Source organism: Passer domesticus, chromosome 2 (genome assembly GCF_036417665.1).
Source record: "Passer domesticus isolate bPasDom1 chromosome 2, bPasDom1.hap1, whole genome shotgun sequence".
Classification (NCBI taxonomy): Eukaryota; Metazoa; Chordata; class Aves; order Passeriformes; family Passeridae; genus Passer; species Passer domesticus.
In genome coordinates this window covers 81,720,453-81,743,043 of record NC_087475.1, presented here as the reverse complement: position 1 = coordinate 81,743,043, position 22,591 = coordinate 81,720,453, and the positions used below count along the sequence as shown (strand labels likewise).

The 22,591-nt window shown below is 37.1% G+C and overlaps 1 long non-coding RNA gene across 1 annotated transcript; it reads right to left on the bottom strand.

The window, feature by feature from the left end:
- Positions 1–2,179: 2,179 nt before the first annotated feature.
- Positions 2,180–20,700, bottom strand: LOC135294395 (uncharacterized). Its single transcript, XR_010356502.1, has 2 exons — positions 20,574–20,700; positions 2,180–3,002 (listed from the first exon to the last, which is right to left on the bottom strand). It is a non-coding gene; the product is annotated as an uncharacterized LOC135294395 (long non-coding RNA).
- Positions 20,701–22,591: the final 1,891 nt, after the last annotated feature.

Below are 22,591 nucleotides of genomic sequence, written 5' to 3'. Positions count from 1 at the left end.
GGATGACAGGAAGGTGTTTATAAAATCTTGGTTTACTTTTCATTATCCTGCTCTGATTTTGTTAGTACTAAATTTATTGAATAACCCCTATTCCAGTCTGTTTTGCCTGTGGCAGTATTTGGTGAGTGATCTCTCTGAGTCCTTATCTCTACCCATGAACCCTTTGTTTTATTTTCTCTGAGTGATAGACAGGCTTTGATGGGTGCCTGGGATCCAGCCAAAGACAACCCACTACACCATCCTAGAGACTGAAGATACAGTATCTCTGATAATGTTTCTTCTACTGCATCAGCAAAGTGAACTTCCAGGCCTACTTCCCATCAACATTCCCTACACTCCAATCTACTCTCCTGAAGTGTGTTTAGGTACTTTACAACAAACACTTCGCTGAATGTTGTAGTCAGTGTTACAGATGTTGCTTATAAGTTTTCTTGTGCTGGAATTCTGCTTGTGCAGCTGAGAGTGATCCAGAGTCAAATCACCTAAACTCCCAGGTGTCTCCATCTGTCAGCATGCCATGACTGTTATGCAAGTGCCCACAGTGATGGCATGTATTGTTATGAGCACAACACTCTGTCCTTCCAGTCTGGGGAACAATCTGGGCACCTCACCTTCTGTGCTGTTGTAGTCTGGATTTAGGCAGACAGGCCCTTAAATTCTACATGCATCCCTAAAGGGGTTTGTCCCCTACACCTTCTCAGAATATTTACCCTTAGCACTGAGAACATGGGAGGAGAAGAAAATGTTGGCACTGACTTCATTACAGAGAACAGGAAAAGTGCAGTTTCTGCATAACAGCTGAGTGATTACAGCATTTGCCCAGTAGTGGGAGAGCTGGATCTTTCTCCAAGAGCTGAAGCCATTGCATTCGCATCCTAGGAAAGTTTTCCAACCACTGCTTTTCAGTGGGGTCAGAGAAGGAAACAATTCCCAAGTGAGCCACTGTGCTGCCAGGAAGGCAAGAGAAAGAGGTCAGAGAGAAAATCAGAAAGCAATACTGGCCAAGTGGTAACAGCACACTAAGGAAGAGAGAAGATCATCTAGGAAGAGGAGACTTGGGATGCCAGTTCATTTATTGTTTCCATTGGAAGAAAAAATGCAGAACCAATTTCAAAATTCAACATGTTTATGAGAAAAACTGCAATCAGAAGAGAAGCCAGAAATAGAAAGCTTTTCCCACAAATGAACTTGTGTTTCTTGGAAACTTTCTCTTTAAAATTAAGCTACATGCTGTTTACCATTATATTTTTTCCTTTAACTCTAGCATTCAGTCACAACATAAGAGTAAAATAGCAATCAAAGTGTACATCACTGTGAGGATCTGTGCCATGTGAGTAATATCCTGTGCGATGGCACAAGGCTTTTATGGCATTACAAGTTGTATCATTTCTTTCCCTTTTCGAAACTGGATCTTTACATTTGCTGCATATCACAAGATCAGCTTGCCTTATAGTATGCTCCATGATGGAGTTGGAGGCCTTTCTAGGGTGAAATTCTTCTCCAGGTTTGGGTGGCAGCCAAGTTTATTAATTTCCGTGAAGCTGAAGTGATTCATGGCAATGCATTATTTACTGCTGCTGTAGTGTCTAGGAGTATTCGGCATGGCCCAGGCCCACAATTTACCTTATCAGAAAGGTAACATTTATGCCCAAAGACTTCCAATGAAAAGTCAGACATCAACAGAAGGAGTTCTGATCCTCAGTTCTGGACATGGCAAAATGGGCAGCAAGGCATGAGTCCTCTGGTAGCATTAGCAGGCTGCGTTCTGGTTCCAGTGAACTCTCCTAAACCAAGCCATTCAGCCACTGCTCAGCTCCATTCTGCAAATTCAAAAATATGAGGGGAGGTCCTACAGTATTTTGTTCTCAAATAACCTCCTCCACATTCCTGATTCAAAGAAAGATAGCACGAATACTCCAACACACGGCAACATCATTCATCACAAAAGAATGCAAGCACATGGCACATGGGGAAAATGTGTATAATAAATACAGCTGGAGTGCATTCCATGACAATTTGAGAGAAATGTCAGTTATGTTTATTTTTCCAACTATTTGCAAAATTTTCTTGAACACTTATTTCAAAATTGAACCACAGATGTGCAGACCACTAACACACTGCATCTTGTTACTTCTAAAAGCTTTTAGGTCCTGTCTACCTTCCACTGAATTTATGGGCCTTTTCCTTATTTTTTTTGGTGGGAACCAGGTCTGAGAATACTACAGGGATTAAAACATATATTGTATTTATTTTAGAGGCCATTAGAGTCCCTCAAGGTGGCATTCCAGATGTTTTCAGCCAATTATTCCTGTATTTGGCCAATCAACTCTGTTTGGAATTTCTTTGGAAAAAGGTCACCAAGCTGTTAACTGCAACTCTTGGAGTGGGACCATCCATCTGATTCCTTATCCACCAAGTGGTCCATCCATCAAATCCTTGTCTCCCTAGTTTAGAAACAAAAATGTTATATGAGGCAGCGTTAAATGCTTTGTGCATGTCCAGGCAGATGACAGGAGTTGCTGTTCCCTTATCCACCAACACTGTAACCCTGTCACAGAAGGCAAACAGATTTGTCAGGCAAAATTTGCTCTTAGTTGAAGGGCTGTCAGAAACCACCTCCTTGTTTTCCATGTACCTTAGCATGGTTCCCAAGGGGATCTGCTCCATGATCTTGGTGGGAACAGAGATGACACTGACTGGCCTGAAATTCCCTGTGTCTTCCTTATTTCCCTTTTTAAAAATGGGGGTTATGTGTCCCCTCTTTCAGTCAGTGGGAACTTCACTGGCCTGCCACAACTTCTCAAATAGGATGGAAAGAGGCTTAGCCATTTCATTCACCAGTTGTCTCAGGATCTGTGGATGCATCTCACCCTGTCCCATGGACTTGTGCATCTTTATGTTTCTCAGGTGATCTTGAGCTTGATCTTCTTATACATCCTCCCAGTCCCTGCCTTTGTCTTCCTTGATTTGGATGGTGTGTCTGGAGCACCTGTTGGTGAAGACTGAGGCAAAGTTATTGCATTAGCCATTTTAACTGCAGCACTGAACTGAATATTATTAATGCTTCCAAACCATGAATAAAAGTTATTGAACAGAGCTGGTGTGGAAAAAAAAAGTCACCAAACAATTGCATTAACACATTACCACTGAATATCAATCCCTTTTCAGTATTTAATAAAAAGGTGATAATCCCTCAAAGAGAGACCAGAGCTTTAGTGGAATCATTAATAGTCTTTGAACAATCCATGCGCTAAACAAAAAAATGGTCAAGAAAGGCTTCATATCAGAAGAGTCACTGCTCAGGTGGAAAGGGAGAACTGGTTAAGAGCCTGCAGCAGCAACTTCAGACAAGAAATAAAACATTTCTCATAGCTCACATCCCAAGGTGACGTAGTGCAGGCTAACATTATGTCAGGGGGAATCGTTCAATGCCAGGATACTAAAGTCAATGCCAAATAATCTGCAGTATCCAAGTTTCCCAGGGCACTCATCAAGAAAACATCAGTCTCAGTTAACTGAAAAAAATTTAAACAATTATAGTACAAACTACAACTCTCATAGTTTACAGACCATAGTTTACAGAAACTCTTAAAGTCTACAACACAACATCCAAAAACTTCTTATGCAAACATCATAAGTATCAACAATGAGTAAACACTCATACTTCCCCAACTCCTAGAAAAAACATTTTTCCTTGGAAGAGTCTAAAGTTAAAAGTGTCAAGACTGCAGATCTGAGAGGCTAGCACGTTATTCTGCATTAACTCTGCCAAACTGGTGTTTGCACTTCTATTACAAAGTTAGTGGAACAGGAAAAAAGAAATCAGAAAGGCAAGGCAAAGGAGGGCATGAAGTTAACAAAGGATGTCTGAGAAATAAAGTTGACTTCTATCTATGATTACAGTAAAAAGCAAAATCAGAAAGGCAGTTTTGACCTAGCAAGATAAAGAATGACCAAATGTTAGTCAGATATTCCAGATATTACAAATTCCTGCCTGAGGGAGAGATCATTCTTTGTCTATTCACATTGTCACACATCACAATCCTCTACAATTAGGTTCCAAGCACAACTTTATTATCTTATTTACTCTGGGATTACATTTGTCTTCGTAAAACCTGCTTGAATGAGTCCTGTATATTAATTCCGTGGAAGTTCACTGCTGTCTGCACATTTGAGAAAGAAATTCACCTGGAGATGCAAGGAATAGTTGCTCAGATGTATCTTTCCTAATTACTCTCCCTTTAAAATTTGCCTTTTGAAAGATGCCTTTTGGTTTCCTTCAAGATGTGTCTTGCTGCCTGTACAGATAGGCAATCTGAAGTGCAGTACATGCCATGGCCAGAGATACAAAAATCTCTAAATGCCCACATGAAAGTGAAGGCCTGAAACAGCACCAGAAAAAAAAAAAAAAAAGGCAACAAAACAGGGGAAAAAAACCAAAAGCAAACCATCCAACCAAAAAAACAACCAAAAAGCACATAGCAAAGACTGGAACCTTTCATGATAGTAGTACAGACTTCAGGCAGAAAAGTTGACTATGCCATACACCTGCACTTGCTGGGCAGCTGAGGACGAATGCAGATGCAGTGAAAGAGTAAGAGCTGCTTGGCTTGGACACAAATATGGGATTCAGTCAGATAAAGCAGCTGTGCTTGGAGGTAAAAGTGTAAACACTAATGAGGTAAAACTCTCTATCAGCCTTTAAATACAGGGGAACACCAGTATGCGAATAAATATTTATACCCTGGTCATGGTTAAATTTAGTCCGGAAATTAGACAAGGTGCTGCAGTGTGCTGGAACAGCTTTCCAGTGAGAATAGTGAGGGAAGGAAAAAGAACTTGTTAGGTGTTAGAGCTCTATTGTTTTATGAAAATGACTGTATAATATCTCTCAGAGTAAGTGGAAGACTATGAAATGATCCAGTTTTTAGAAAAGGCCTTCCACTCCAAACACATCTTCCAGAAGTCATCACAATGATCACAATGCTCACAATGATTCACTACTCCTTCCAGTCTCAGTAGCAGGTTTTTGGGTCAGAGTTGCTAATTTCATTCTGATGTTCTATTTTTGATTTAATACTAAAAACAACATTTCTCCCTCTTTCTTTAAATTAAAATTCTCATGAAATTTCTTGAGAATGTGCTTCTTATTTTCTGAATGAATGGCCTTACACCAGAGTTCAACTATCTTTGTAAAAGCAATACTTAACTTTCCTGCTTGGTAATTAATTGCACTGCAAATTTAACTCATATTTCTTGCTTAGTATGACCTACAAAGGCAATCTCATAATGTCAGAGGATCCTCACCCTTGCTCAATTTTATGAAGCCCAGTGCCATGTGGAAATTTCAGGGGATCATGTTGCATTTAGTGCTAAGACAAGGTAAACAGTATCAGGAAAGATAGTTTAGATAAGAAAGATTGCGAATATTATGGAGAAGATTATAGGGGATAGACTCAAATATGCTGTTTTATTCAATTAGGCTCTTATCCAGAAAAGGTCTTAGGCACACATTTAACTTAAAAAAGAAAAAAAAAAAAAAAGAAAAAAAAAAAAAAAAAAAAGAAAAAAAAAAAAAACAAACACACCAAAACAAGAACAGTTATATCCAGTCTAATTTTGCCTACAGTTAAATACAGGGATTTCTTTCTGCAGTGAGGGTTTTCAGCACATATGTAGCCGCTTTGTTGAACCAATGTCTTGCATAGGAGTTAATGGGAAGCAACATTGCTGAGGTGCATGGGATTATGTCAGTTAGGCTGGGAACATCATGTAGCTTGTATTTCTCCTTGTTCTCAGTATTCTGGGTAACAGAGCCAGTTTTATTAGAGAAAGCCATTATGAAAAACCTTGTTACAAAATGCTGCTGGCTTGGGAACCTTTATGAATTTCCTGGGGTGACTCCCAAATTTGTCTCAAACCAGGACAATGTTAAATGCATTTCAAGTTTAATAACACATTTGAGAATTATTGAGTACCTAGAGGCTTGTGATTTGCTTATAGCTATTGATACAATTTTTTTTGTCAAAATGTGCCTTTCCTTTGAAAAGTATCGAGGTAGAAAACTAGGACAAGTCTTACTTACCTTTTTTGGTTTTTTTTGTACTAGACAGTCTTCTGGGAGAAGCTGAAAGTCTCCTCACTGTATAACAGGATCTTATATTAGAGTTAATGTTCCTTATTCCCCTGGATTTACAAGCAAGCACTATGCAAACCCTTGCAAATTAATGAAACATTGTTTCTGGTGAGGCTACTTGAACTAAACCTACCCAAAGCTTAATGAAAGGTGGGTCTGGAGTTTGTGTGAGACCAATTCCACAACTGAGAAATTAAAATTCTTGAATGGCAGTTGCACCCCTCAGCTATGCAGAGACTAGCCTATTTCCATAACCATTTAGTATCACCCCAACCACATTATATGACAACACTGTTGTCTTTTTTTTTTTATTTCTGTGGTGCCCCTGAAATCTTTGCTGCAGTCACCTTGCTGTATTGAAGGTCCAAAACATGCTGGCCAAAGGCTTCCCCCTGGGAACAGTGCTACTATGGATTATGTTAAGCCTCACTGAAACTAAGGGCTGTAACCAGCTTCCATTCCCTCCACTGAGAGAAGCATAGGAAGTCACTGAGGTCCAGCAACGAAAAAGTTGTTGAAAATAAATATCCCCATATATGAGGCACATTGCTGCTCTAAAAGGCAAGTATGACAAAGCTGAATTTATTGCAGGGCAGAGTTTGCTACATATTAAGAGGAAAATTTACATTTGCATGTGAATGCATTGTAGGATAAAAACAAAACAAAAAAAACCCCACAAATGGAAGAAATAGAAAAGGTGTGACACATTCAACAAGAATGTCAAGATTTGTAGCTGATGGAAAAACATGGCATGCATATGAAGATAATATTGTTTGCTACTGGATGCCTTGCTAGGAAAATATAAATTCTTTATGAGCAAACACTTTTTACAAATACTCTAGGAGGAATTGCTTGGTTTCTTCATGTATGTTTTCTTCAAATATTTTTGCTTTCTGCAAGTCTAGCTCCACTGATTAAAAAATAAAGGAATAATATAGATATTAATGGTATGTTTTCTTCAATTCATTTACATACAAAATTAATTGCTCAGTAATTCCAATTTCTCTCTTAAGGAAACTATATGATATAACTTTGAAAGAAATGCTCTCATTCCATCCAATAAGAATTTTTCGTGTCATTATTAATTTATTTTTGTGTGAAGTATTATGAACACTTTATAAACTAGACTAGATGAATAACATTTACTTTCAGCTATGCTGGGCTTTTGGAATTACATCAGCAATTCCTCTTGGTCATTTGTTGCCTGAAAGCTGTTTCACTCTTTAAGTGTTATTAAAAAGCAAAAGTTTTTTCTCTCACAAATTAAATTTGAAGTACATTAAATCATTTAAATAGTGAATTATATGCTTGAGTATTCTTGAGCAGATTTTTTGGATGTTCTTTTATTGCCCTCTACCCTCAGTGGAATTTTATCTATTACTGCCTGCTTTGGAAGGCTAAAATGTGAATTATGGTATCAAATAAAAGTTAATATTAATTATTGTTCAAGAATTTAGAGTGGAAATATTTACAAATATGTTTAAAATCCAAAGGTCAATAAACAGCATAACTTTTCAATATTTCAATGCCAAGCTAATTTTGCTGTTTGATTAAGAAACACAAGGGGAAGGTGAAATACACTTGCCAGGAATGAAATGCATTTACATTTTCCTTCCAGTTATGGTAATGGACTGACATCAGAAGCAAAAAGAAATAAACAAACAAGATATAGTCAATTTTCTGTGAAAATGAAAAACATTTTTCTGTAATTAAATTGCTTCCCACAGGAAATAAATTTTTCAGTTCAATGCCACAGTCTTTCATCAGCTAACATTCCCCAGCATCTACAAGGAGAGTGCTGAAACACTAAGACACTAGCATTTTTAAGTATGTAAATCTATAAAATTTTATTTGACAGAAATTAATGCTTTAATAGGAAAAAGCTAGTTCAGCATAAAATTATTTGTATGAACTGGTTGCTGTTCACTTTGTTTCTCAATGTTTGTCTCCTTTCCTTGCCTTGCTACACACTGGTAGAAGAATTCACAGACACATTCTCATCATATTTCTCTGCAGGCAGAGCTACTGTCACCTAGATTGTCCTTCCACCAAGACATGCTTTCTTGAGTAACCCGAGGACCTTAGCTACCTATCTAAAATTTCCATACATACAGCAATTTGATCAATTCATAATGGTGAGTTTTAAACTCTTTTTTGGAACTAGGCCCTGCACGGAGGGTTTTTGTGGGGTTTTTGAGGGGGCGGAGTTGTTTATGGTTTTGGTTGGTTGGTTGGGGATTTGGTGCTGTTTGTTGGGGGGAATATTGTTGTTTTTAGGGTTTTTTGAAACATGATCATTGCATTCCAAGAAACCAAAACATAGTCCATGGTGGTAGTGGAGCAAATAAGAAAACCACAGAATGAATCCCAGAACACTGAGGATGACCATTAGATCTAAAGCAGATCATTGAGTAGCATCCAACATTTAACCTATGTTTTTAGTCCTCAGCCCAAGGAAATTTAGTCCTGTATTTTATTCCCTATCACCAGTTTCCAGGGTAGGCTGGAGTGTGGGCATGCCACTGAAACTCTTATCCAGTGCACTAAATGATGCCAATTTCAGGCAGCAAAAAGGAAGATGAGCACGAGTAATATTTTTACTCTGCTACAATGGAAAAGTATAAAAGTATGAATTTGCACCTGCAGTCCCAGCTCCTCACATTGTTGCTGAGTAGAACATTAACAAGCTAAGACAACTTGTCCAAACCCGATACTTCTTAAATTAGTTCACCAGATGCTTAACCTTCTTCCTTTGTGTCACACGATTACAGTAGAAGCCAGTAGATTCAGAAAATAATGTATTTTTATTCATCTTCAATGAATGTTTTAATTTGAGATACAGAATTTCAGAGTGTATCTTCTGACAGGCTGTGATACGTTTCATGATACAAGTGATAAACATTTGCAAGGCATTAAAAAATGCAAATACAAAAATTAAAGGCACTTTTATGTTTTTCTCAAACAAGGCTTTGGTAGATAGTTTTCATTGTGATTCAAAATACCAGTCTTCTGTGAAAAAGACCTTTTCTTTCCTTTCCTTTACCAGCTTCTCAAGAAACTCAGTGATGGGCAGTAAAGGGATACTGTGGTAGTGGAAGTTGCCATGGGCAGAATGGAAGCTTTAGACAAAGTTTATCGGGGAGATCCTCCTCTTGTGTCATGAGGTGCAGAAAGGGCCCCCTTGCTTTCTAAACTTCTTCTCAAAAAGAAGCTGGATCCAATCATGGCCCCAGACTTGGTTAAAGGCTTATGTCTAAAGGATTACAATATGTGTAATTGATCCTTTATAAGATTTTGTCCCGCAGTATTAAGGATAGCAAACCAAATATGACTAAATAAATGATCTATCTAAATGAATGGTGGTGATGACTAGACTAAAAACCTTAATCAAAATTATTTACTACACAGATAGGTACAATACTAGTGTAGTGCCCTCTTAATGGAAGCAATGCTGAAGTAATGATGTTAAAGGTAGCAAGATAATTATTGAGTAGAAGTTGATTTTACTCACCCATTCCCAGTTGTGGGCAAATTTTGTTCAGGCTCAAGGGGAAACCTTTAGGGGTGTCCTCATCAATGGAGGAAATTCCACACACTCTGAGAAGGTATGTTAGAAGATCCTGCCATTAAAAATGGTACTGGGCTGTCAGTCATGTGTCTACAGGCTGGCAGTGTCATGTCCCTGTCACCACCAGTGTCAGCTCAGCAGCCTTAGATAAGTTATCAGTACTATCACTTGTTGATTGCTTTATCAGGAACTTTGTCTGTCACAGTTTCTGTCAGGAAACATTGCACTTCCTCAGTGTTTAACTTTCGCTGATGAGTCTCAGCATCCTCCAGCACCAAAACAACAGTGACTCCGATTCTCCTTCCTTTAAAAAAGTGATAACTTTTTTAGATAGGGTATTGCTCAAGCTGTTTTACCTCCACTTAGGCAGAGCATCCTGCTACAGTAATAGAAGTTCTACCAACATAGCTCTGTTTCAAGTTTACTGCAGAATCCACGACTTCCACCTTGTTCTGCTACTGTACCAACTGCTCTTGCTACATCTGTGTCTCCTCACCATCCTCTCTGGCATCTGTATACAGTTCCTTACCCTGACTGAAAAGAGATTACACTAAAAGCAAACCACACATGCCTTCTCCTCTCTCTGAGAGATAACATTCCTTAGGACAGTGCTTTTGAGCATTTGGGATTAGCAGTCTGGGTGAGTGCAAAAAGTACAGGCTTGAATATCTTGATAAGCTTGCACAAGAAAGTGTATGAGGAACAGGTTTTGCAGCCCTTGCTTTGAGATAAAGCTCTCAAAAAACACTTTGGTGTCTCAGCAAGACTGGGCAGGGAAGGAAGAAAGAAAGAAGGGGAATGATGATGCCTGCAGCTGGAGTCACTTTAAAACCTATTGAACTGTTTCTAAGAGGTTTAGTAGGATTAGTAAAAATATAAATGTGTGGGTATTTCATAGGAGTCTGAACAGTATCAACTGTGGTGCTAATTTACCCTTTCAGCAGAAAGTAATTCCTGTAGCATTTTGCAGTCATTATATTCTGTGCTAATCTAATCAGACAGGTGTGAGGTAGGATACACTGCAAGAGCAACCATCATGCCTGGGTGGGAGTGCTGAGTACCTGGATGGTCACCGCATTCCCCAGGACACAAAAATAAACATCATTCCCTGAGAAGTGCTGCAACAGTTTATCACATCTTCCAGGAAAATCTGTTCATCACATGAGTGCAGTTTGTCTATAGACACAACACTAAACTTAATCTCTTTTAGCAAAAATCCACAATACGTGTGTTTATGTATCTATGAAGACATGTATATTTACTCAAGAGTAACATATTTTGTTGTAGACACAACCAGATAAACCACTGTGATGCTAAATAAGAAAATGCATCTTGAAGATCCTGATAGCATTTCATAGTTTTATTAATTTGTTTTATATCCCAACATATTTCTAAGTATAATTATTTACAAATGTAAATGCCAATAGGAAAACTTTTTACATCCATTTCCTTTGCTATGATTGCTCTAACATTTATACAGCTTTTTTATAAACTTCATCTTTTTATATAAAAACTCCCTGTTGTTTGGCATGAAATTGTTCTAATTCATCAAAGAATCTGAACCTACAACAGAGAAACTGATCTTGCTGAAGAATGTTTTGATTGTTTACCTGTTGTTGCATGTAATTTCTAATTCTAGAATTCACATTTTTCTACTGAATGCCAAGATAACATTTGACTTTAGGTTTCTCATTGACCCTTATTCTTTGTCATTGTCTTAACTTCTGTAGAAGTTCAGAATTGGTATTTAAAACCTCTATTGTTCAAAGAAAGTAAATAACTATATATTTTAAGGAAAGGGTTGCTCTCATAACCTTCCCGCAGCTGGAACAAAGGCAGCAAGAATGACTTACCTGGGCAGAGTTGCAGAACTTAAATAAAACCAAAACAATAAAAAGCAGAACACTTGGAGATTTTCAGCACTGTTCCACATTAGTTTACACAATTTATGGAGCATATTACTTTCTGAAAGCAAGAATAATTGACAAAGTATTTGTGTTATTTTTCTAATCACAGCTGTTACCCTCTGTCACTTCCATTATTTTAAGCTGGCCTAGACAATAATATTTCAAAGGAGTGTCAGACATGTACTGAAGTATGATCAGTGCAATTCTAATTTAGCTGGACTTTTCTCATGCTTTGATTATCAAACTTTATAAATTAAAGAAACAAAAGAAGGTCATAAACTAATGTATAACAAGGACCTTTATAATGATAGATAAAAAAAAAAAAAAAACCCCCAAAATTATTATTTAATATAACTTTAATAGTTGATTATTGCATTGAACATTGTCTACTTGTTATTTCAATGAACTAAATTGAAGTAATAATGAACAATACAACAGACTTCCCTAAAAATGTCAGTTCCTTGGGGTAGCTTAGCCTAGGGGCTGGAAAGTTTGCTTTTGCATTGGTTTCATTCCAGGAGAAATAAAGACAACCTAATTCAGAAACATGGCAATATTTTATCTAAAATGCATCACTGGTTTACAGCAAGGGTCTTGTGCTTAAGTTTAAAAGACACACTTATAGGAAACATTCTCATAGAATGGCAGAAGTCCATTTTACATATCAAAGATCTCACCTTAAGAACAGCACCACCACTGGCTAACACCCTCCTTCACTGTGACTTTCCATATTTTCCAAAAACAGAAGACACAAGAAGATGAACTAAAGTCAAAGCAATGGATTTCAAGGATACTAATAATTAGAATAAGTAGTGCAAGCCCACCATCATGGCCAAGGTTTTTGTAAGCATGATGCTGAAGGATTTGAAGCAAGCTATTTAAGTGGCTTTCAATATTTTCACAGCAAGCTCCTTTTAGCCAGTGCCAAAATGGGAAAAAGCCCCGTTTGTGTTAACTGATGGATTTTGCAAGTGGACCAAGAAAGTCATCAGTACTGGCTGACAGAGGTTGTGATTGATAATGTGATAGCAAATGAGAGGTAATAACCACCAAGGTACTTCATAATCTAAGCATTCTGTGTTTGGTATGTCAGTGAAAAGGAGCAATTCACCATGGAGATTGATAAAAATACTAAGGAATTTTCCATATCAAGAAGGGCAATTCACAAATCAGTCAAAAACTTCAGTATTGGTGGCAGGGAGAAGCTTCAGTATCTTCACATCCCATTTGTAAAAGATCAGTAATAGAGCTCTAATCTTTCAGTATTCATGTAATGCAGAGAAGTACTGTGGTTTTAGTAATTCTAATGTAATCAAATCAAGGGTTAACAAGCAAGGGTTTTGTTTTTTTTTTTTTAATTGTTTGTTCCTGGAAGATTAATACTCCAGTACTTTTTCTTACTAATGTGGCGATGAAATAAAGTTCAAAAGTATTTTGACTGTAAGACATGACATTTTTTCTCTTTTTTTTTTTTTTTTTCCTAAAATCTTTAACACAGCTTTTAGAGTCAGATGTTATAGACATGGACGACATTGGATTAGAGACTGAAAATGAGATTTCTGGCTTTTCCTCCTTTGCTCAGAGAGCTGTCTTCTGCCCTACAGCATTCTACAATCTCTGTGAAAAAGAGAGATTGTGTCATACCATCACCAGAGGGAAGACACTGCTTCCAACCCAGCCTGTCTGCCAGGCTGGTGGTAAAGACACCCTCCCACAAAACACAGAGGGTGAGTTTTAATCCCTGAGCTTGAGAAATGCCTCATCATGAATCTTCCAGCATCCTGCCTCTATGCTCTCACTGTCAGGGTACTGAATCAAACCAGTTATTATCCTATTCTATGGTTGGAAGAAAAATAATCCAGTAGTATTTAGCGAAGTTCCCATTTTGATAAGAGTTTTGAGAAGACCTGTTTGATTTAGCTCAGCTGTGATTAAAATTTTAAGATGAGAACATGACTTGCATGAAAGCAAGTCATGGGCAGCCTGTTATCTTCTGAGAAGAGATGCCTAGGGCCTGAAAGGAAACACTACCTTTAAGACGCTTGAGAACTGCCAGAGTCAAAATGATGCATCTCAAAGAGAATGAAGTATATCCTGGGTCTGGATAAAATGGAGATATCATCTCACTGTGCAGGGAAGGAGAGTTGGATCTATCGTTATTAAGATCATGAGCATAACTTTGGCATGCAGATCCTTAATCACAAAGACTGAGCAAATTGACATGGTAAAAACAAATTGAGTGCTCTGAGGACAGATCCAAGGAACAGATGCTTGCATGACAAGGTCCAGAAAAACTTCAGAAACTTTACAAGGCTGTGAGAAGATAGATATTCAGAAAAAATATGGCAGCACACGTAGCAGATTGACTAGTTAAGAAAGTTTAAAAAGGGGGTAATAACAAGAAAAATCCTCACCTCTCAGAGGCAAAGTAAAATAAAAACATGACATGCCATCCTTTCATATTAACGCAGACCTGCTGAAGGACAAAAAGTGTTACTCAGACTTTTTCTTTTTTCCTCACAAGACTGTCTCTGTACTCTTAACAAATCTTGTGGCTTGGAGTTTTTTATTTTTTTAGATCCTTTGATGGAGAGTGCTCAGCAAGTGAACCATCTTGCTGTTCAGAATTGTCTTTTGTCTTTTTTTTATTTATCTATTATTTCTTTGTTTTTTTCTTTTTTTTCTTTTCCTCTTTACCAGTGTGTGGCCTCACACTTTTGTGTATTGCATTGCACACAGAACATTCAGTTTCCTTAGGAGCTTTTTTATTGTGTGCATTACTGTAGAAAATAAACACCTGTAACTTTCACAAATTAGCATGCAACTTAGTGAGATATCCTTATTTTGCAGATAAGAAACTAAAGTAGAGCAATTTGTCCCTAAAATGCTTACTGATCCTGAATGGGTGAAGTTCTTTAGTTCTAAATCCTTCAATTTTTCCTTTTTCTGCTCTCCAGTTGTGTTGGCTTTCCACTTGTTACATTACAAGCTTTACAAGATCAATAGCCCTCCTCATCTTTTTGCCTTGTCAGTGCTGAATAAACAATGTAGGATGATAGAAGATTTTTTTTCCCCACACAGATTGAGAAAGAATTTGCGGTTTTGGCCATATTGCCAGCCACATGTCAAGTATTGGTTAGTTAAACTGTTTGTGGAAGAGAAAAAATTTGGACTCCCAGTACTTTTTCTTTACCTCCACTTTTTCAAATTACTTCTCTAGCCTATGCAACATACAGGCAGATTCAGTTTACGAGGGAATTGCTTTAGGGAATATGGGCTCTCTCCAGCCCAGAAGTGCATGTACTTCTCTAGACTAAACACAACAGATATGTCTCCCTAGCACTTGCAGAGCCTTTGGAGTTTCCAAAGTTGACTGTCCCAGAGGCTCCAGTCTCTGTTCAATGTTAAGTGACCCAAAATGCCAGAAGGCAGCATGCAATTTATATTATTATTTATTGAATTCCAAGCATGCAAGCTCATATTATAAAAGTCTGAAAAAATGCTTTTGTGTGCAATGTCCATTCCAGTGTCAGACAAATGGCCTCATACATTGTCCTGTGTCTTAGGGCAGACAGCAAAAAAAGCATAAGAAAACAGCAAGAGTCTTAGGGATGCTTCTGCATAATCATCTTCCAGCATTTCACTATTTGTGGTTCCAGCAGTCCCTAAGAATTGGTCAGGGATTGATTTTTAAAAATTGATATTTAATACTTAAGGGTTTTTTTCTTCTATTGATTGTCCATCACTGCAAGAACCATGCAGGCTTTCAGTGTCTGCTATCTTCACTGGTAAAAAAACTGTACAGATGAACTATAGATTAACAAATATTTTCTTCACCCACATAATCACTCACCAGTTTCATCTGACATCTCCTACTTATTGTTTTAGAAGTATAATTGTTATGTACTCACCAAAGCACTTAGATTTTGAAGACCTGTATGTACCCTTCTCCCTAAAGATATATTTCTTCCCGGGTGATACCCCCCAGTTCTGCCATTAGCTCTGTCTCAAACTGGTTGTCTTCTCTGTTCCTCTCCCAGGTACACTATAAGCTTTTGGAATAGGATGGATGCTGTGTAGCACTGGTTCAAAAGAGCCATGACATTACTTCTAGACTCTGTAATTCAAATATAAGTAAGGAAAAAAGATTTACATAAAAGAAACTGAGAATTTTAGAACGAAGTGAAGCATATTTTTATAATCGTCAGTTTTAGTCAGACTAAACCAGAAAAATAAACAGCTTGATGAATAATCCTAAGAAAAAATACTGTAATGTGTGTAAAGGCTGCACTGAAGAGGCAGAGAAAAATTGCCACACTGTAGATCAAAGTTGTGAAGCAAAATGAGCAATATGAATAAAAAAAATAGCTTAGGGTTTTGTGTTTTGTTTGGGGTTTTTGTTTGTTTTCTAATGTTGAGTAGACTAAGAAAATATGCATCATTATTTAAGTAATATTAGATCTGCAAGTGACAAAACAAAGTTGATTTGTAATTTTTGAAAGATGCAGTGACCTAAGTTGACATTTTGGATGGTAATAAGCAATAAAAACTTTAGCTAAGTTTAGCCACTTAGCTAAATCCCTTTAAGAATCCTACTTATTAAATGATGGTACAGTGTGGCCTAACAGGAGAAGAAAATACAGAAAATACAAAGCAAAGGAAACCCTAGAATTAATGTCCTAAGGCATTTGAAAGTAGGAACAAACTGTGAAAAGAGACATTATTGAATATGGGTGGTACTTGGGAATCTCCTGTAAGAAGCTGAGGAATGAATTTGTGGGAAGATAGTGAGGAGAGAATGGTTACTATCAGCTGGGAAGAAGCTGCAGTGTGACAGCCTCCAATCAGAGTTGCATAGAAGAAAAATAACTAAACACAAACTGGCAAAGAGAGGAAAATGGATATGTTTTAATTGCCTCAACAGAGCTGGGTTTAGACACATCTGAACACAAATCAAAAAGGTCATCTGAAAGAATGTGAAGCAGCTAAGAAACAAAGGAAAATGGAAAACAACTTTTCAAATAATGAGAAATGGAAATAAGGAGAGGAAGAACTCCCAGTCCTTATCCTTATTAAACAGAACTTTGTTGAGTTTAATTCTGTAAAACATTCAAAGATAACAAACAATTCACCAAAAGCATGAAAACAAGGATCAGGCTGCTGCAGAAGTTTGTGGAGTCATTCATCAGGCCTGACCACTAAAACTAACTAAAAGTTGCAGGTAGGAGGGGAAAACTTTAAAAAGCTTCAGCAAAGCTGGCTTAAGGACTGCCTTGGACTTCTCTATCAGTCCTTGGCATGAGGGTTCTTCTTGCAAAGCCAGAAAATTGTCAAGGATTGTAGGACCTTGAAAGTCCACAAATAATATTTATGGTACTATAATTTGCTGTGAAGCCACACAAAGTTTCACAGGGTAAATCACACTGGGAAAAATTTAGATCAGACTCTAATGCAATTAACTTCATAACAGGGAGGTCATCCAAGGGGAGAAAGCAACACAGCAAATTCTCATTGGATTTCGAAATCCAGTTCAGATCCAGAAAAAAGAGTGAGCTTGTCCTCAGAAAGAATAAAATTAATAGAAATGATTGTATAAAAAAATCTCCATTGTTATGAAGGAAGAACTGAGAGTTCCTTGGAACTGCTCTGAATATCATTTGCATTCAGAGTCATCTCCAAATCTGTATGCACAGGTGGAAAAAGGGGAGAGCAGCCTTCAGGGGCTCAGAGATGGAAACCTGCAAGTCTGAGTCTGCAGCAAGAGTTATCTGGAATAAGACATCAGCAAGATGTTTCTGTGACTTATGTCTTCTTACTTCTGGTTTTGTTTCTTTTTAAAAATATTTCTAATTTCATAGTCAAGAACTGGATATTTTGCTTTTCTATAAATCAAACTTACTGTTTGCATTTTGATCTCTATTTAAAGTGAACTTAGGTGGACCTTATGTGTAAAAGACATTTTACTTTTTGGGGGTCATTAAATTACACTAAAATATTGCTGTAGGCGTGTCCCTCTGCTTCATGTGATCCTCAGTGCATGCCAAATCTTTATTGCAGTGACAGAGGAAATGATCATGGCACAAGTGGCAGGAACATGACATGACATGGCAGAAGGCAAGTGACAACTGGTTTTAAAACAGAATGTATCAAGGGAGACCCAGCAGGAAAAAGAGAGCAAGTTATTCCCTTCTTCATTCCCCGTAAACAAATCATCATTTACTGTGTCCCTGATGCTACCCTTAAGGTGCTGTAAAGCACTTTACATTCAGAAAAACTTGGCAGGTATTAATAGTGGCTACAAATCAGTACCCTCAGTGTCAGCAGACATTCCTACAAATCATTATGCATATTTTTTTCCCAACAGCAGGCTTCTCAGGAAACACATTTTCTATCATTATTTATATCTTCACATTTTTCAAAAAGATGGGTTTCAGTGATCTTTTCCCACTCTGTTTCCACAGCTAGCTCCATTATTTTAAGACTTGCCATGAAGCATTGAAATTATTTGCTTTTGATTGGAAGGAAAGAGTGCTTAAATTACAGCTTCCAAAGAAAGATGCTTAATCATAATTTGCAGAGATCCAATTTAGAAGTCCTGTTAAACCTGAGAATGGCAAGTTGGGGATTACAACAGCAACTACTTCTCAAAAAAGCAGTCAGCCCTTTAGAAGCAATGTACAATTAAGGTCATCCTGCCAAACTTTTGGACTATCACATATCAAAGGACTTTATCCAGCAATTCCTACAGTGCAGAAGTACTTTATGCTTGATGATGTTTCTTAGATATATCCACCCTCATTTAAACACTCAAATGATAAGTCAGAAGTCTTCCACTGCCATAGTTCTTAGTAGTTTATTAATTGTTCAAATGTTTCACTCAATTCTCAATCTGAATTGATTTGTCATCATTTTCTAGAGATTGGCACACTTACCTTGTACTCTTAGGTCAAAGGGCAGGTGCTGACAGATTTATTGTCTGCCGTCAGTATATTCAAAAGGCACAGCATTGTAATATTGCTATTTGCAAACAAATTAGGCTTAGTTACCACATCTGAAATCAAACTCCAAATCTCTCACTTATTTTCAGAATGCTTGGGAATTACTTGATACTTCTTTTTGAAGAAATTAAACACATCTAGTAAAAATATTCCAGTAGTGGTCCTCTCTGTTCTGCACATGACTGTAACATCTCTTCTTTTTTTCTAGCTAAAGTTCCTGTGATGGTAGACCCAAGTATTCTGTTTATCTTCAGCTACGGCACCACACCACACATAAATTTGCACTTGATTTGCTATAGATCATGTCCCAGCTCCTATCTCAGAATCATTTTCCAAGAGACAGTTTCTTACCATATGTATATGGGCTTTTTCCTTGACTTTTCATATAACTTTATAAGGAAACAAATTATTCATAGGTGAATTCACAACTCAGCAGTAGAAACCTATTGATGCAATTCACCCGTCCTCCAACTTTTCTTTTATTTGAAAACTACACATATTGATTTTTGTTTTCTTTTGAGCCATATTAGCCAGCTCAGAAACACTGGCCAAGACTAACACAAAGAAGAGTAGGATTCTTGCTGATTTGTTTAAGGAAAACACAAATCACATATGTGCTGCACTTACAAGCATGAGTGTACTTTCAAGCTATTAAAATTTATAAATATATACTGGTATCATTGCTTTCCTGGAGACAGTCTTAGTTAATAAACTTGCTCACAGAATAATTTTGAGGACTAAGTATCTTGAGTATTCATGCCTCAAGATTTAGGGTGTTTAGATATTACAATTACTTGAAGTTTAAATGTTGTTATGAAGATTTTAAACTCAAATTGGAGAAGAGGAAACAGCCAAAGAGCAGAAGAAAAACATCCATCAGTCATTCCAACTGAGATAAACAGAGACTGAATAACTTCACTTCAGTGAAGTTCACTTTTTTCCCCTGGCAAGATATTCTGTTTTTAATTTGCTAGACCAGCTTGTTGATTTATTAATTTTTTTTTTCATATTTGCCTGTCTGGAGAGTACTGCACATGAACCTAAGGGAAAAGGAGATGTACCCAAAACAGTAGCACAGCATAAAATGTTCAGACACTGGATAGGGATGACCTCATCCTATTTTGCCCGAGTTGACTGGCTGTAAGAAGTGAGTTTGCCATTAATGTGTTCCAACAATTCTTTGGGGAACTGAAGTTCAACATTAAGAGGCATAATGCCATTCCTCTTCACCCACAGTAATACAGTGCATATTTGCATATTTTGAAAGTTTAAAATAAAAATTTTTAAAAAAAAGGAAACTAAAAGGTTAGTTCTCCTAAAAAAATACTAAGGAGGGATTATGATTTATGATTAACATAATAAAAGAATATGTCACACCATGCACTGTAAGCAGTAAGAGAAATTATTCAAGATATTGTTTTGCAGTAGGGAAAATCCTGAACAAACTAGAGCAAATAAATTCACTTCTGAATGCTTGTACTCTTGTTATGACACCATTTAACAAGAACATGGCTTTTAATCTCTCTTCTAAGAAAAACTAAGGAAAAAGTTGCTTTCACATAAAAACTGAAAAGAAAATTATCTAATCTAAAAGCTATTTTCTAGAGGGACTATCTCTGCAATTTCATCTCATGCTGTTCATATTCATGTTTTCTGTCCTCCAGCATGCTTCAATGAGTTTTCCAAACCCACAAAGCTGCGCACATTATTCAGCTATTTTATCTCTCTCCATAAAATAAATCTTGTCACATTAGTCAAAATCTGAACATCTAAGTCTGTTTTTCTCTTAGCTTTTTCTTAAGTTCCAGGAAACAAGCTGTGTTCCTCAAGTGCTCACCAACAAAAAACCTTCTCAGAACAACCAGGACTACCTTTCTAGCAAACTGGAAGATGATATGTGGCACTAGAGGAAGCAAACTGCTTAGCTGCGATTAGGCACGTCCAGAATTATGTCATCCACTTACACACATTGACTCCAGAACACAAATCTATTTCCCCATCAAGCATGGACATCAATTTTCTCCTTTTCTGTAGGAAATTAGAAACACCGGGGCTTCAAACTGCAACAAGTCCATCTGTCTCCTCATTGCAGAGAGATGTGGGAGCACAGAGACACAGAGATAACCTCTCTCCAATGTTTTGAAATAACACAGCAGTGAAACTTATTTCCCCAAACTACATAGCTTTTTGCAATTCATATTCCCTGTTAAAGGAACAAATTAAAATTACTTCTATTGATAAAGGCATTTATTTGAGGTTATGGGGTTGGGTTTTTTTTTTAATCAAGACAACCTTGCATGCCCTATAAATTATTTTTTCCTGACACATCCTAACACATGAATCACCTGCTAGACTGTACAAAGCACAATGGTTTCCTCCAAAGAAAGCAGAGAACAACTTATGCAAAATGTGCAGCCTTGTTAAAGTTTTATTTTTGGTGGGTTTTTTTTTTTGTTGTTGTTGTTGTTTGTTTGTTTGTTTTGGGGTTTTTTAATGTTTTTGTTGTTGTTGTTGTTGTTGTTGTTTTTCCAGTATGGCAATAGAACAGGTCTGAGAAGTCCTAGCAGGAAGGGAAATGTTTTATTTTGTTTTTGCCTTTGCTTCAGAAATAGCATCTGTGCCAAAGACATGAAGTGATGGATGAGAAGTGTTCAGAAATTAAAAAATGAACAGATTTAGGCTGCTCTAATTCAAACCATAATAGAGAAAAATCAGAGCTACCATATAGTGACACAAGGATTATGAATGAAAGAATTTTATAGATAATTATTTTATTGAGAAGCATAATTAATTATTTAATGGGAGGGAGATTGCTGTTTCCTAAACACTCCTGAGCAGTACAGTACCAGGCACCTTGATGCACAATCACAGGAATTTCTGTACTATAAGCTGTTCAGTTGCTTCACAGAGATGCTGTCCTCTCCCCTTATTCTTGCAAAGGTGTTAGGAGTGGGCATGGAATCATTTCCACCTCTCTTCATCTCACAGGAACAGGTATCATGTCTCAGTGCAGTGGCTGCAGTGCTGTATCATGATATTTCAGTGCTCAGGGCAGGATGTTAATTTGCCTTCCCCCCACTGCTCCTCTGCCACCAGGCAGATCCTGTATCCAGTAATGCTCTTGTTTTAAATATCTGATATTCACACACACAAACCAAATGAGCTTTATACACTGACCCGAATAGAACTCTTCTTCCTGAAATGCATCACTAACTTTAAGTTGTTCTTAAAAGGGGAATTCAAGCTGCACTTTCTCAACTATGGGAAGAAAATTGTAACTTTCTAGAAGGCTGGCAGACAAAATTTTAAAGATAGGTACCTGTGAAAAAAGTCACGATCATCTACTTGGAGCAGAAAACATAATTTTGCATTGAATTGACTTTATATTACAGTGGACACAGTCTTGCCATTGCCCAATTATGGAAAATTATCTCCATAAGTCATCCATCAACCAACAACACAGGCCCAGCTAGTTCAGCACAACATAAATATTTCTCATTATACATGTGAAGATGAAGCAGTCTGAAATATGTGAGAAATTGAACAATGAAATCATAAAGAATAAGACCATGTGCAAGTATAAATGGGAAATGACAATTGTCAGAGTTGCCAAATAGTCTTGTGCTCTGTCAAAATCAATCCATTCTCAGTCCACTAAAAAAAAAAAAAACAACCTGACTGGAAGGAACCTCTTCAGTCAGTGTATTCAGACCTTTGAGGAACCTCTCAGAGGTGTATTTCATAAACTGATTAAGTAATTTCTTAAAAATCATTCTAATTTCAGTTCTGCTCTTCTTGTTACTATTGAGTGATCATCATACATCTTCATTCTTCAGAACCTAGATACTTTCTTCTGCTAACCAGCCTAAATGTATTTACACTCCCTGAAATCTATCCTGAATTTTTTTCCAATATTCTCTTTCAGTTTAATTTCTATTTTTCTAGTTCTTTCATTTCAACTCTATGGCCTGTCTACTCAAAC